Raw genomic sequence first — 17,162 nt, forward strand, 5'->3', positions numbered from 1 at the left:
TCCTGAGGGGATTTCACTGACCTTATCAGACCCAAAAGCTACAACTCTTGTTGCATAGGTCCTGCTTTACCTTGGTCTTAACCATGCAGCAGAAAAGTATAAAAATGAAGTACAAGAAGTAAAGTCATGCTGTTATGTTGAGCTGTAGGGGACTCAGGTCAATAATTTCTGACATTGCCAGTGAAGCAGAAGACCCAATACTATTATGGACTACTGAACTTTTTTAGAATATTTTGCTGAGATTACACACCTATAATATTTAAATGATGGAAACATAACAAAATAAAGGGCATACAGACTGATATCCATTTTGTGTTTGTGTATTTAAAGTGGTTAGGATAGATATACAGTTAGATTCTCTTAATGAATAGAGGGATTTGTTCTAATGTGTTTGTAAATAGGCTATCAAGTCTGCATGTTTTACAGCAAATAACCACTAAGAAGAGTGTATGCAATGTGCTAATTATTGAAACTGTCCTAACAATTTGGCTTGAAACTGTTTCATTGCTATTTATTTCTCAATAAAATTATGCTGAAAAAACATATTCATAGGTTTAAAGTTAAAAGATGGAAAATATTAATACTTGCCCAGAACTTCAGAAAAAAGCAGGGGTTTCAATTCTTTTTTCTGACAGTCTCAACTTCAAACCAAGAATGAGCAAACTAAATAAAGAAGGCCATAACATATTGGTTAGAGAAAAAATTCAAGCTGAAGTGGTAAAAATCATAAATATCTATGCACAAAACACAGGAGCACCCAAGTATATAAGACAAATCTTAATGGACATGAAAAATCTACTATCCAAAACCACAAACATAACAGCAGTCCCTGAACGTCCACTTATATCAAAAGATATGTCAACCAGAACAAAAATTAGCAAAAAAGTACCAGAACTGAACCAGAACTTGGAACAAATAGTCTTGGTGCAATACAGAGTATGCCACCCAACGACAGCTGAATACACATTCTTTTCAGCTGCACATGGCTCGTTTTCTAAAATAGATCATATACTAGACCATATGTCATGATTAAGTATATGAAAGAAAACAGAAATTATCCCATGCATATTATCTGATCACAGTCCAATGAAACTGGAAATAAACAACAAAAGAAACAAGAAAAACACCCTAAATACAAGGAAAATAAACAGCACCCTACTCAGCAACAAATTGGTCACAGATAAAATTAAACAAGAAATTCAACAATATCTACAATCAATGAAAATTCAAGCACAACTTATCGGGACTTATGTGAAGTGATTAAAGCAGTTCTTAGAGGGAAATTCATAGCTTTGAACTCACACATTAGGAAAACAAAACTGGAACAAGTAAACACCCTAATGCTGCAGCTCTGACATCTAGAAAAGGAAGAGCAAATGAAACCCAGAACCCAAAGATGGGAAGAAATCGTAAAGATTAGAGCAGAAATTAATTCAGTTGAAAGAATTAATGCAGTAAGAAGATGGTTCTCTGAAAGGTTAAATAAAATCAATAAGCCCCTAGCTAAGCTCATCAAAAAGAGGAAAGAAAAAAATCAAATTCAAGCAATAAGGAATGAAAAGGGTGTAATCACCACAGATGCTGTGGAAATTCAAAAGATTATCAATAGCTACTTTGAGAATCTTTACGCTCACAGAATAGAAGACAGATGGAATGGGACAGATTCCTAGAAAGGTCCAAATTACCAAACCTGAATCAAGAAGATATAACAACTCTCAATGAACCAATAACAGCCAATGAAATATGAAATGTAATTAAAAAAACATGATGTCAAACAAAAGTCCAGGTCCTGATGCAGTAACAGCTGAGTTCTACAAGAAACTGACAGAACATATAAACACTATACTCCTCAAAATCTTCAATGAAATTGAAAAGGAAGCAGTCCTCCAAAAATCATTCCACAAGACAAGTATTATACTGATACCAAACTCAGAGAAAGACACAAATAATAAAGAGAACTATATGGCTACCTCCATCATGAACATAAAAATAAAAGTCCTCAATAAAATTCTAGTAAATAGAATAGAGCTAATCATCAAGAAGATCATACACCATAACCAGGTAGGATTCATCCCACAGGTGCAAGGATGGTTCATTATTCAAAAATCAATAAATGTAATAAACTATATTAATAAAGCAAAATCTAAAAGCATCATGATCATCTCAACTGATGCAGAAAAGCCTTTTTGACAAAGTCCAACACTCATTCATATTCAAATTCTACAGAAAATTTGAATAGAAGCTCTCTACTTCAATTACATAAAAGCCATCTATGACAACCCAACAGCTAATATAATTCTAAATGGGGAAAAGCTGTATTCTTTTACTCTCAGATATGGTACAAGATAAGGTTGTCCTCTATCACCCCTACTATTCAATATAGTTTTGGAATGATTCACTAGAGTCATTAGACAAGAGGGATAAATAAAACAATAAGACTAGATAAAGAAGAAGTTAAATAATCATTATTTGCAGATGACATGTTACTTTACTTGGAAGACTCAAAAACTTCTACCAAGAAGCTACTAGAATTAATACAGAAATTCAGTACAATACAGAATACAAGGTCAATACTCAAAAGTTAATAGAATTGCTCTTCAGAGATAACAAACACACTGAGAGTGAAATTATAGAAATAATACCTTATACAATAGCACCGAGGAAAATGAAATACCTTGGAATTAATCTAACTAAAGAAGTCAAAGATCTTTTCATGGAAATTTACATTACTCTGAAAAATGGGAATATAGAGGATTTCAGAAAATGGAAAGATGTTCCTTGATCCTGGAAAGGAAGAAACAACATTGTATAGATGGCCACACTCCCAAAATTGCTGTACAGATTTAATGCAATCCCTATCAGACTACCACCAACATACCTCCCAGACCTAGAGAAATAGATGATAAAATTTATTTGGAACCAGAAAAGACCTAGGATAGCAAAAACAGTCCTATCCAACAAAGACAAGTCAGGAGGCACTAAAATTCCTGACTTGAAATTATACTATAAAGCTACCATGGTACAATCAACATGGTATTGGCAGCGAAATAGATCTGAGGATCAAGGGAATAGATTAGAAGATGCAGAACCTTCTATGAACACACACAACCACCTGATCTTCATCAAGGGGGCCAGACACACTTACTGGAATAAAGACAGCCTCTTTAACAAGTGGTGCTAGAAAAACAGGCCCTCAATATGCCAAAAACTGATACTTGATCCAGGTCTATCACTATGCATTGAGCTAACGTCAAACTGCATTAAAGATCTAAACATTAAAACAGAAACACTAAATTTCCCGGAAGAGAAAGTAAGAGGAACTCTTGAAGACATAGGGGTACACAAAGAGTTCATGAACAAAAATCAAATCACATGTTTATCACTTGAAAGATTTAACAACCGGGACTTATTCTTATTGAGAAGTTTTTGCACATCAAAAGAAATTACCAACAAAGTTAAAAGACAACCCACAAAATTCAAATAATCTTAACAAATAAGCACTCAGACAAAGGTCTGCTCTCTATAATTTTTAAAGAACGAAAAGACATTAGGGACCGTAAATTTAAAGATCCAATCCAGAAATGGGTATCAGAGATGAACACACACTTTTCAGAGGACGAAATTGAAGAAGCAAATAAATATATGAAAAAATGCTCCACATCACTAGCCATCTGTGAAATGCAAATTAACACAACATTGAGATACCATCTCACCCCAGAAAGAATGGCTATTATAAACAAATCAACCAACAACAAATGTTGGCGAGGCTGTGGGGAAAAAGGAACCCTTCTCCACTGCTGGTGGGAGTGTAGACTGGTGCAACCATTATGGAAATCAGTGTGGAGACTTCTTAGAAAAGTTGGACTGGAAATCCCTTTTAAACCAGCTATTCCTCTACTGGGAATTTTCCTGGAGGAACTGAAAATATCATATCATAGTGATATATGTGTGACTATGTTTATAGCAACACAATTTGTGATAACCAAATCTTGTAAACAACCAAGATGCCTATCACCTAAAGAATGGATGAAAATGATGTGATATTTTTATACAATGGAGTATTACTCAGCTATAAAGTGATAAACTTGAAACTTTTATATTTAAGTGGATGCCCCTTGAAGATATGCTCATAAGTGAAATAAACCAGACACACATGTGTAAATATCACATAATCTCCCTAATATAAGAAATCAAACAAAGAAAACAAATAGAAATGTATAACACAACCAGAAGGCTAGCGAGAACTTGAGGACTGGACATTGAGGAGAGGGCATGGAGAAAAGCTGGGAAACAGGACAGGGACAAAGCTATATACTTGTATGCACAAGATATGCAAGGCAATGATCCTGAGTATCTTCAGCAGGTTTTTGAAACTAGCAGCTAATTGGTAGAATTCTCAACCTGACTAACTATATATGCTGATACCTGTGAACCAAACTACTGCACTGAAGATAGCAATGTGCAAAAGAAGGGTCACGCTTGAAATGCCTGTTATTCTAGTCTTCTAAGTACTTACTTCATGTCATGACATATGAATTATTACCATACTGTCTCACAAGTAAAATATATTTTTTGTTTTTTGTTTTTCTTAACGGGTAATAAATGAAAAAAAAGACACAAGAAAAAGAAAAAAAGTGTCACAGGACTGTCCTGGTACAATGCTGTATATGGTTAGATTTCTAAATTTCTGTGTAAAAATATGTATTTATTCCTATTTTTAATTTTTTTCTTCATAATCTCTAACAACTTAAATTTCAACACATCAATACTTCATGGAAGATAAATTGTTCCACGTTATGCCTAAGATGTTTGATATTTAGACAGGGTAAATGAAACTGCATAGGTTTCTGTGTAATAATAAGCTTCATTTTTGGAAGGTTAAAAACTTAATCATGCAGATTAAAAATTGGAGAAAAGGAAGGGCTTCAAGGTCCACCAATATTTTGGCCCTAGCTTTTCAAGGTCAGTGAAGACTGAGGACATAGGAGAACCAGTACTGCAACATCATGTAACTCAGTTGTGCCCAAGTTTTCTGATCAAGGAGATTATGGAGCCACAGAAGAATGTGATAGATGATGTATCATGTGCCCAAGGAGAGTCACATGGAGAGAAAACTTTCTCTCAGGCTTTCACAGAGAGCAAATTGGCAAGCAATGGCCATGATTCATCCACATGGCTGACACTGATAAAGGATCTACAAAGTGCAGTACAGGCTTACAGGATAAACCCTGAGGATGCTTGACTGAACTTATCAAATAGAAAAGCTACATTTCTTGTTATATAGGTCTTGCTTTATCTTGGTCGTAACCATCCAGCAGAAAAGTATAAAAATGAGGTATATAAAATAAAGCCATATCAATATGATGAGCTGTAAAAGGCTCTAGTCAACATCTTGTGCATAACCCACTACTGTTGTGGACTACTGGACTGTGTTGGATTGATTTGCTGAATTCAAGCACCTATAATATTTGGATGCCAATAGCATACTTATTTCTGAGGGACTGAACTGGAGAGGGGGGATACAGAGGAAGGACCATTTTGTATTTGTATATATAGCACACTTAGGATAGATGTACAGCTGCTTTCACTTGGTTCAGTGAAAGGAAGGATTTGTAGAAGTAGTAGTATTTGGACAGGATATCCTGGCTGCTTCTTGTGCTGTGGATGACCGCTGAGAAGATAACAATGTGTAATGTAATAATTATTGAAAATATCCTGTTAATCAACTTGGAAAATGTCTTATTGATATTTGTTACTCAATAAAAAAAATAAATTAAAATAAGCTATTTGTCTTAGATAGTTGTGTGCTCCTGGGTTTAGTGCATACATATTTATGACTCATACCTCTTGTCTTATATTATTCCCCTTACTAGTATGTAGTGGCCTTCTTTATTTCATTTGACCATTCTTTTTTGAAATTCAGACTGTCTGAGAGAGGGATTGATACCTTTGTTTTTTTCTGAGGTCCTAGGGTGTGTAGTATTATTTTCCATCCTTTGACTTTCAGCCTATGAATTTTTTTTTTTTTTTGAGTTCACGGTGTTTCTTGCATGCAGCATATTGTTGGAGTTTGCTTCCTAATCAACTGTGCCAGTCTATTTCTTTTAATTGGTAAATTAAGTCCATTTACATTGATGGTTATAATCGAGATGTATTGAATTATGATTGACATGTTATTTAACTGCTGTTGATTACCACTTTTCTCTTGTGTTTAATTTTTTTTTCCTATTTGGTTGGTTCTTTCTACTTTAATTTGTGTAACTGTGGTTGCTTTGATTCCTCTCTAGAATGTCTTTTAGTAGTCTGTGTAGGTTTGGATTTGTCTTTATGAACTTCTTTAGTTACTTTTTTCATGGAAGTATTTCACTTCTCCATTGAACTTGAAAGAGAGTTTTGCAGGGTATAGCAGTCTGGGTTGGAATTTGTTTTCTTGCAAGAATTGTACTCTGCTCTATGCTCTTCTTCACTTAATGGTTTGTGAAGAGAAATCTGCCATTATTCTGATGGGTTTTCCTTTAAATGTGATCTATTTCTTTTCTCTAGTGGTTTTTAGTATATTGTGCTGAATTTCTGGGATCTTGATTATAATATGTCTGGGTGTGTTTTTAATTGGGTTGAGGTTACTTGGCATTCTGGATGCTTTGGTTATCTGAATGTCAGATTGTTTCCTCATATTCAGGAAGTTCTCTGCTATTACTTCTGCCCGTATTCTATTTATATCTTTTATATTAACTCCTTTCTCATTGGTGCCTATTAGTCTTACATTCTTCATCTTTACATAGTATGCCAAAGATTGAATTATTTTTTCCTGCATCCTAGTTGTTTTTAAGAGATCTTTTCTCACGTTTTCACTCACTGCAATGGCGTCTTGAAGTGCTGAAACTCTATTTCACTTTCATTTAAACAGTTTTGCCAGCTTGTGATTTAAGTTTTAATTATTTGTATATCTTTTTGAATCTGCTTCTTGCATTCTATTTCTTTCCTATACTGCTCATTCAAAGATTCCAACATTTTTCTACTCTCCTCTATTTTTAATCAGTGTCTTCTTTAAAAACACTTAGTAATTCTTTCACTATAGTTATCATTTCTTTTTTTTAATTCAAAGATTATTTCTTATGTGATTTCCTCTATATCTTTCTGAATTTGTTTCTTTACTTTAGATGCTATTATTTCAGAGATTTTAGGTGTATTATTTCAAATTTCTTCTATGCCATTGTCTCCTGCATTTGTTATGGGTGGGCATTGGGCTCGAGAATGCACTTTGCTCTTTCTTTTTGTCATTTTGTATAGCACTATCCTCCAACCTTTGGTGTAGAACTTTGGTGTAGTTATTATATTAGCACCTAGTGAGATTCTTACCCAAGAGAGATTATGTGGTTAACAGTTACAGTGTTATATTTACAGAACTATATTGAGGGACACTAATAATGGGTAGTGATATTAGGCTGTTGACAAACTTTTGTAACTAATTGGTTTTTAATTAAACCATAAGAAGAAACACTGTGTTTGTGTGGCTAAGAAGATATTAAATTGGGAATTTATATTTAAATTAGTTTCCATAAGTTCTCTCTGATCTCACCCTTCATGTACGTGGGGTCTTCCAGGCAGAAGACCTGTTACCTGCTGCTCCTTCTCTTGATCAAGAGAGAAAGAGAAAGGTGGTGTCATAGGTCTGGGTCTAACAAAGTATCTCAGTTTACCGGGTCCATATCTATGAAATTAGAACTTATCCAGGTCATCCTGGTTTGGGTCTGGCTGCTGGGCTCCGCTTGTTCATGCAGCCCATGGAAGTGTATCTGCTGTGCCCCTCTGGAAAGATGTTCAGCTCCTGGATTAGCTGGATGTCTGGTGCCTAGCCTCTCTGCAGTGAGTTCTGCCACAGGGTTCCACACTAGCCTGTCTGTTGGAGGAAGTTCCTGCGTGTGTATGGATGGTATTTTGGAACTTTTTAAAGTTTACATTTTTAGAGAGAATGTTACTTGAAATCTATTTAGATATTCCAATATCTGAAAACATAACAAGTCTGAAAAGTTTCTGATGCCAAATATTTCAGCTAAAAGATACCCTACCTGCATCTAATGTTAGCTTCAGATCACTTTGTGTAATCTTATAGAAGGCCAGGGGTTAAGAGTTCATACCTTGCTTGGTTTCATGGTCAATAACAAGTGGAAATCCTTCAGGGGCATTATTGTAACTGCTGTAGTTTACTTGAGACTCTATTTTATGTCAGTAACTTAGTAGTAAAATTAAGGAAATTTTAGAATTTTTTTACACATAACGTCAATACTATTAGATATCTTGGACTGTGGTATCCAATGTTTCTTTCTCATTTACTAGCAGAAAGAATTTTGGCAAACTATATATCTGCACATATTTCTTTTATTGGTGTTATTGCTGTTTTATTTGTCTTTAAGTTGTGAAGTGAGCCCAGAGCTTCACACTTGATTAAGAAAGGAAGCAAGAAATCTATCACCAGAGCTATGTGATCAGCCTCTTACATGTTCTCATAAGTTTAAATGAGAGTAAAAATAAATTTTCTGTTAACTTGAAATATTGACATCTATAAAAAACAGTTACATGTTTGTTTTAAGTGTATCCTAAAAATGTAAATATGTTTTATTATCTATGCAAATTAATTTTCAATCACTTCTTATTTTTAATTCAGAAATTTCAAAATTCTTCATTTTCTTCTTTTTTATTTTATTAATTTTATTGAGAAATAGACACCAATGAAACAGTTTCAAAACCGGGGAGTAGGATAGCTTCAATAATTAATACATTGCATACAGTTCTCTTCTTCATGCTTATTCATAGTACAAAATGCAAACATGATATCCTGTTCAAGCACTATTAGTACAAATCTTCTCACTGAATTAAGAATTAAAAAGTAGCTGTATATCTATCCTAACTATATTTTATATACAGATACAAAATGGTGCTTCATTTATAAACCTTTTTTAGATTGGTCAGAGACCTTCAGTACATTGCCACTTAAACAGTGTAGGTGATTGAATTCAGCAAAATAATCCAATATAGTCCAGTAGTCCATAATAGTAGTAGGTAATCTGTAGGACTGGCAATATCAGGAGTTCTTGACTTGAGCCATTTACAGTTCAGCATATTAATATGGCTCTACTTTCTATATCTCATTTTAAAAATTTTCTGGTAAATGGTTAAGACCAAGATAAAGCAAGACCTATATAACAAAAAATGCAACTTCTGTGTCTGTCAGGGTCAGCCAAATCCCCTCAAGATTTAGCCAGAAACCCTGTACTGCAATTTGTAAATCCTTTGTCATTGTCAACCATGTAGGTGAGTCACTGCCATTGCTTGATCAATTTGCTCTCTGTAGAAGCCTGAGAGAATGTTTTCCCTCCATGTGAGTCTCCCTAGGCACACTCTACAGCATTGATGTCTTTACTCTGTGGTCCCATAATCTTCTTAATGAGAAAATGTGGGATATCTGTGAGTTCCAGAATGTTACAGTATAGGTTCTCTAATGTCCTGAGTCTTCACTGTTCTTGAAAGGCTAAGGCCAAAAAGTTTGCTGTCCTTTCAGCCCTTATTTTCTCTAATTTTTGGTCTGCAAATTTAAGTTGTTAACCCTCCAGAACAGAAGCTTAATGATATTATTATCCTATTACATAGGAGGTTGACCTTATCCTATCTACCTGAATATCAAGAATCTGAGACAGAACATTGAAAGGTATTTTCCATTAGTATGGCTATGTTAAACTTTAAATCCCTACTGAATGTGAAGAAAAAGAATAAAAAATAAATAATAAAAAACATTTTTAAATGAATAAATATTTACATATTTTACATAGAAATTTAGAAAGCTAACCATATATAGCATTATAGCAGGACAGCCATATTACACTTTTTATCTCTTATTTTCATTTATTACCCTTTTTTCCAACAAACATTTACTTGAGAGACAGTATAGCAGTAATTGGTATGACATGACAAGCAGTATGCATTTAGAAGACTAGAATGAAAGGCATTCCAAGATGATGCTAGTATTACACATTGCTATTTTCAGTGCAGTTACTTACTTCAAAGGAATCAGCACATATAATTAGTCAGGGTGAGAATACTACCAATTAACTGCTAGTTTAAAAAACCTGAAGATTCTCAGGATCATTGCCTTAACCATCTTGTGCATATAGATATATAGCTTTGCCCCTGTCATTCTTCCTAGCTTTTCTCTTTGCCCTCTCCTTGCTGTCCAATCCTCAAGTTCTCACTCTCTTTTGAATTGTGTTTTACCTTTCTCTTTTTATTTCTTCTTTAGAGTTCTTACACTAGGGGAGATTATACAATATTTTACACATGTGGGTCTAGTTTATGTCACTTATAAGTATATCTTCAATTGGCATCCACATTAACATAAATGATTCGAGTTTATCATTCCTTATAGCTGAGTAATACTCCACTGTGTAAAAATACCACATCTTTTTCATCCATTCTTCAAATGATGGACATTTTTGTTGTTTCCAAGATTTGGCTATCACAAATTGTGCTACTATAAACATAAGGACATATCATATGACTATGATATGATATTTTCAGTTCCTCTGGGAAAATTCCCAGTCAACAGAATGGAATTACCAATCCTAGGTTTTTAAGGAGTCTCCACACTGATTTCCATAATGATTGCACTGGTCTACATTCCCATCAGCAGTGGAGAAAGGTTCCTTTTTGCCAACAGCCTCTCCAACATTAGTCGCTGGTTGATTCCTTTATGATAGCTATCATTTAGGAGTGAAATGGTATCTCAGTGTTGTTTTAATTTGCATTTCACAGATGGCTAGTGATGTGCAGCATTTTGTCATATATTTATTCTCTTCTATAATTTTGTCCTCTGAAAAGAGTGTGTTCACCTTGGGTGCCCTTTTCTGGGTTGGGTCTTTAAATTTGGGCCCCTAATGGTTTTTAGTTCCTTATAAATTCTAGAATACAGACCATTGCCTTAGTGTTTATTAGTTAAAATTATTTACAAATTTACAATTTGTTGTCTTTTCAATTTGTTGGTAATTTCTTTTGACATGCAAAAACTTCTCAATAAGAGGAGACCCCAGTGGTTAATTCTTTCAAGTATTACGCGTGAGATTTGATTTTTGTTCATGAACTCTTTGCCTACTCCTATGTCTTCAAGAGTTCCTCCTAATTTCTCTTCCAGGAGATGTAGTGTTTCCATTTCAATGTTTAGATCATTCATCCATTTTCACATTACCTTAGTGCATGGTGACAAACTTGGGTCAAGTTTTAGTTTTTGGCATGTAGAGAGTCACTTTTTCCAGCACCATTTGCTAAAGAGGCTATGCTACTTGCAGGAAATATGTTGGGTACCTTTGTTGAAGATAAAGTGTCTAAGTGTGGTTTTTGCCAATAGCATGCTGATTTTATCAGTTACTTTGTAGTATAATTTCATGTCATGATTTTTGATGCCTCCTGCCTTGTCTTTGTTGCTGAGGATTGCCTTTGCTATTCTAGATCTTTTCTGGTTCCAAATAAATTTTAGGAACAATTTCTCTAGGCCTGGGAACTATGTTGGTGATATTTTGATAGAGATTGCATTAAATTTGTGCCAAATTTTATGATGCAGGAGATTATGGGGCCTCAGAGGAAAGTGATCAATGATGTAGAATTTTCCTAAAGAGAGTCACTTGGAGAGAAAACCTTTTTTCAGGCTTTCACAGAGAGAAAATTGGTCAAGCAATGACTGTGACTCATCCATATGGTTGAAACTGACAAATAATCTACAAGCTGTGGTACATAGCTTCAGGCTAAATCCTGAGGGGTTTTGGTTCACCTTCTCAGATACAAATGTTACATTTCTTATTATATAGGTTTTGACTTATGCTGGCCTAAACTAAACAGCAGAAAAGTATAATTACTAGGTATGAAAAGTAAAGCCATATTAATATGCTGAGCTATAAAAGTCTCAAGTCAGCAACTTCTGAGATTGCCAGTCCTACAGATAACCCACTACTATTATGGACTACTGGACTATGTTGGATTACTTTGCTGAATTCACGCACCTACAATATTTAAATGGCAAATGAATATCCATCTCTAACAAAACTAAACAAAAAATGGGAATATAAATGAAGAACCATTTTTTATCATATATACAAAATATGATAGATATATAACCACTTTCTCTTAATTCAGTCAGAAGAAAGATTTGTGCTAATAGAGCTTGGACAGGATTTCATGTCTGCATCTTGTGCTATGAATAACCACTGTGAAGAAAATAGGCAATGTATTAATTATTGAAACTGTAATTTTAATTGGTTTTGAAACTGCCTCATTGCTACTTGTTTCTCCATAAAATTAATAAAAAGGAATGTAACTGTATGCAACCAGAAAATTAAAAAATCTGTACAACAATTTTGGGAGAATGCCCTTCTTCACAAATTTGGTTCTTCCAATGCAGGAGCAGGGAATATCTTTACATTTTCTGAAATCCTCCATTATCTCTTTTTTAAGAGTGCTGTAATTTTAATTGAATAGATCTTTGACTTCTTTCATTACAGTCATTCCAAATATTTATTTTTCCATGATGCTATTGTAAAAGGTATTGTTTCTCTAATTTTCCACTCAGGGTGTTTGTTGTCTGTCTAGAGAAATACAGTTGACTTTTGGGATTGACTTTCTATCATGCTATGCTACTAAATTTGTTTGTTAATTTTAGTATCTTCTTGGCAGAGTTTTTTGAGTCTTCCAAGTAAAGTGTTATGTCATCTCCAAATAATGATAATTTAACTTCTTCTTTGAACATTCTTACTCCTTTTATTTCTCTCTCTTGTCTAATGTCTCTAGCTAATGATATCAGAACTATGTTGAGTAGAAGTGGTGATAGAGGATATCCTTGTCTTGTACCAGATCTGAGAGTAAATACTTTCAGGTTTTCCCTATTAAGAGTTATGTTAGCCTTTGGGTTGTCATAGATGGCCTCTATCAGATTGAAGTAGAGGTCATATATTCCAATTTTCTGTAGGACTTTGAACATGAATGAGTGTTGGACTTTTTCAAAAGTTTTTCCTGCATGAATTAGTATTATCGTGTGCTTTTTGGATTTGGCTCTATTGATATAGTGTATTACATTAGTAGATTTGCATATACTGAAAACTCCTTGCCTTCCTGGTTTGAATCCAGTCTGGTTATGGTTTATAATCATCTTGATAATTTGCTGTATTCTATTTGCTAGGATTTTACTGAGGATTTTTGCACCTATGTTCACGAGTGAGTACTGGCCTATAGTTGTCTTTTTTACTTGTGTCTTTCCCTGGTTTTGGTATCAGTATAATACTTGCCTCCAGGAACAATATTGAGAGGATGGCTTCCTTTTCAACTTCATTGCAGAGTTTTGAGGAGTACAGAGATATCTTCTGTAAATTTCTTGTAGAATTCACCTGTGAATGCATCAGAATTTGGATCTTTCTTTGTCAGTAGGGTTTTTTTAATTACATTTTTTATTTAATTGGTTGTTATTGTGTTATTGAGATTTTTTTATATGTTCTTGATTCAGTTTCGGTAATTTGTAATTTTTTTTCCTTTGTTTGATGAGGTTAGCTAGGGGCTTATCAATTTTATTTAATCTTTCACAGAACCAGCTTTTTAATTCATTAATTCTTTTATTTACTTCATCTCAATTGAATTAGTTTCTGCTCTGAATTTTATGATTTCTTCTCATCTTTGCATTTTGGGTTTCTTTTGTTCTTCCTTTTCTAGATGTTGGAGGTGCAGCATTAGGGTGTTTATTTGTTCCTATTCTGTATTCCTAATGTGTGAGTTCACAAGCTATAAATTTCTTCTAAGTACTTCTTTCATCACACCCCATAAATTTCGATATTTTGTGGTTGAATTTTCATTGAATTATAGATATTGTTGAATTTCTTGTTTAATTTCATCTGTGACCCATTGGTTGCTGAGTAGGGTGTTGTTTAATTTCCATTTATTTATGGGGTTTTTCTGGCTTATTTTGTTATTTAATTCCAATTTCATTTTACTATGGTCAGATAATATGCATGGGATAATTTCAGTTTTCTTGCATATACTTAAGCATGATCTATGGACTAAAATGTAGTCTATTTTAGAAAATGACCCATTTGCAGCTGAAAAATGTGTATATTCAGTTGTGCTTGTGTGGAACACTCTATATGTCCACTACATCCATTTGTTCCAAGCTCTGTTTCAGTTCTGCTACATCTTTGCTAATTTTTTGTCTGCTTGACCTATATATTTGGGATGAGGGGGTGTTAAGGTCTCCTGTTAAGATTGTGGTATTAGATAGTATATTTTTCACATCCATTAAGATTTGTCTTATATAGTTGAGTGCTCCTGTGTTTGGTGCATACACATTTATGAGTGTTACCTGTTCTTCTTGGATTTTTTCTCTGACAAGTATGTATTGGCCTTCTTTATTTTATTAGCTTATGCTTGGTTTGAAGTTGAGACTGTCTGAGAACAGGATTGCTACCCCTGATTTTTTTCTGACATGCTGGGGTGTGTAGTATTGTTTTCCATCCTTTACTTTTCAGTCTATGAATTTCTTTACCAGTTAACTGTGTTTCTTGTATACAGCATATTGTTAGATTTTGTTTCCTAATCCATTGTGCCAGCATGTTTCTTTTAATTGGTGAATTGAGTCCATTTACATTAATAGTTATAATCGAGATGTATTGATATGTTTTATATGTTATTTACCTGCTGTTGTTTACACCTTTTCCTCCCTTGCTTAATTATTTGCTCTATTTAGTGGGCTCCTTCTATTCTCATTAGTGGAGTTCTAAGTATCTATCTCTCTCTTTCTTTAGGAATCTGTGTAGGGTTGGCTTTGTAATCATGGAATTCTTTATTTATTCTTTGTCATAGAAGTATTTCACTTCTCCATCAAACTTGAAAGAGAGATTTGCAGGGTATAGTAGTCTGGGTTGGAATTTGTTTTCATAGAGGACTTGAAGTACTCTGCTCCATGCTCTTCTTGACTTCATGGTCTGTGATGATAAGTCTGCCATTATTCTGATGGATTTTCCTTTAAATGTGATCTGTTTCTCTTCTCTAGCAGCTTTAGGTATATTATTCTTGTGATGGATTTCTTGGATTTTGACTATTATATGTCTGGGTGTGCTTTAAATTGGGTTGATGTCATTTGGAGTTCTACATACTTCAGTTACCTGAATATCAGACGGTTTCCTCATATTTGGGAAGTTTTGTCCTATTGCTTCTGCCTATATCCTTTTTATATCAATTGTATTGACTGCTCGTTTCTCATTGATACCTATTAGTCTTATGTTGATCAATTTTTCATTGTCTTGCAAGTGATAAATTATTTTTTTCTGCTTCCTAGTTGTTTTTAAGAGATCTTTTCTTATCTTTCACTAGCTTTGATGGTGTCTTCAAGTTTTGAAACTCTATCTTCACTTTCTCTCATATAGTTTTGCAAGCTTGTGATTGAGATTTTTAAGCTCTTCTAGGTCTCTTTGACTCTGCTCCATGCCATCTACTACTTTCCTATATTGTTTATTCAAGGATTCCATCATTTTTCTAATCTCCTCTTTTTTTCAGTCTCTTCTTGCCATGCAGTTATTCTTTCATTATTGTTCTCCTTTCTTTTTTTACTCCAGAGATTATTTCTGTGTATGTTTCTGCAGTTGATTCTTTACTTCAGATGCTACTAATTCAGACATTTTTTAATTCAGAAGTCATTTCTGATCTGTGTTCCTCTATACCTTTCTGCAGTTGTTCCTTTACTTTAGATGCTATTAATTCAGACATTTCAGCTGTGTGATTCCCAATTTCTTTTGTGCTCATGTCTTCTGCACTTGTTCTGGATGTGTTCAGGTCCTGAGATTGCATTTTGCTTCTTCTCTTTGTCATTTTGTATAGCAGTGTCTTCTTACCTTTGGATTAGAGCTTTGGTGCAGTTACGATCCTAGCACTTACTGAAATTTTTACCCAAGAGAGATTATCTGATTAAGGCATTCATAGGTTTTTATTTACAGAACTACAATAAGGAACACTAATAGTGGGAAATGATATTTAGCAGTTGACAAACTTTTGTAACTACTGGGTTTGTATTTTAGACAGTAAGAGCAATCATTATGTCCATATAGCTAAGCAGATATTAAATTGGGAATTTGTATTTGAGTTAGTTCTGCTAAGTTCTGTCTTGATGGCTTTTTTATTTACCTGGTGTTTTCCAAGCAGACTAGTTTGCCCTGCTTACCTTTTGTCTCTTCTCTCAGTCAAGAGATAAAGAGGGAGGATACTTTTATTTGCTAGATCTGGATCTAGCAAAGTGTCAGCTTACTGGGTGCAGATCTACGAATTTTGAAATTATTCAGTGTGCTTGGCTTGGGTCTTACTGCTGTGCTCAGCTTCTTCCTGCCACAGTCCTTGCAAGTGAACCTGTTGTGCTCCTCTGGCAAGATGTTCTGCTCCTGGATTAGATAATTGGTTCTTGTCCCTAGCCTTTCTGCAGGGACTTCAGCTGCAGAGTTTCACACCAGATCTGCATGCCAGGACTGGGCTGGATCTGGAGGGGTCTGGAGAGCAGGACAGAAGGATTCAATGACAAGTGGGCCTGGCCTGGACCCAGAGGGATCCAGCAAGCAAAGGTGAATGGGGAAGCTCTCCCACACACTGGCTGGGCCTGGGCTTGGGCTGGGTCTGGAGGAGTCTGGAGAGTGCAATTGAAGTTCTCACTCACATGCCTGGCCTGAGATGGCTTTGGAGGGATTCCAAGGGTTCCCAAGAGCATGGCTGAAGGTCTCACTCTCATGCTGGGCTTGGGCAAAGTCCGGAGAGATCCTGCAGGCACAGGGAAGCATGGAAGCTCTCCCACACACTAGTGGGGCCTCATCTTGGACTGTTTCTGAAGGGTTTCTGAGAGCCTGGTGGAAGTTCTCACCCACATGCTGGGCCTAGGTTTTTTCTCACTCCTTTTCTCCTTGAAACTTGTATTCCATTCAAAATGTTTCCCATAGAATTTTACCCTTTTACAATCTAGTTTGTATTTGCAGTACATGTGTTTTTCAATCTATTTAGCACAAAATTCTGTAAAAATTCAAAATATACTTTAAAGATTTTTGAACCATATAATGTGTTCAAATATTTCTAGATTTAATTATTCTAGTTATTAGTAAACAATA

The sequence above is a fragment of the Octodon degus genome, unplaced genomic scaffold (genome assembly GCF_000260255.1).
Source record: "Octodon degus isolate 3935 unplaced genomic scaffold, OctDeg1.0 scaffold00142, whole genome shotgun sequence".
NCBI lineage: Eukaryota > Metazoa > Chordata > Mammalia > Rodentia > Octodontidae > Octodon > Octodon degus.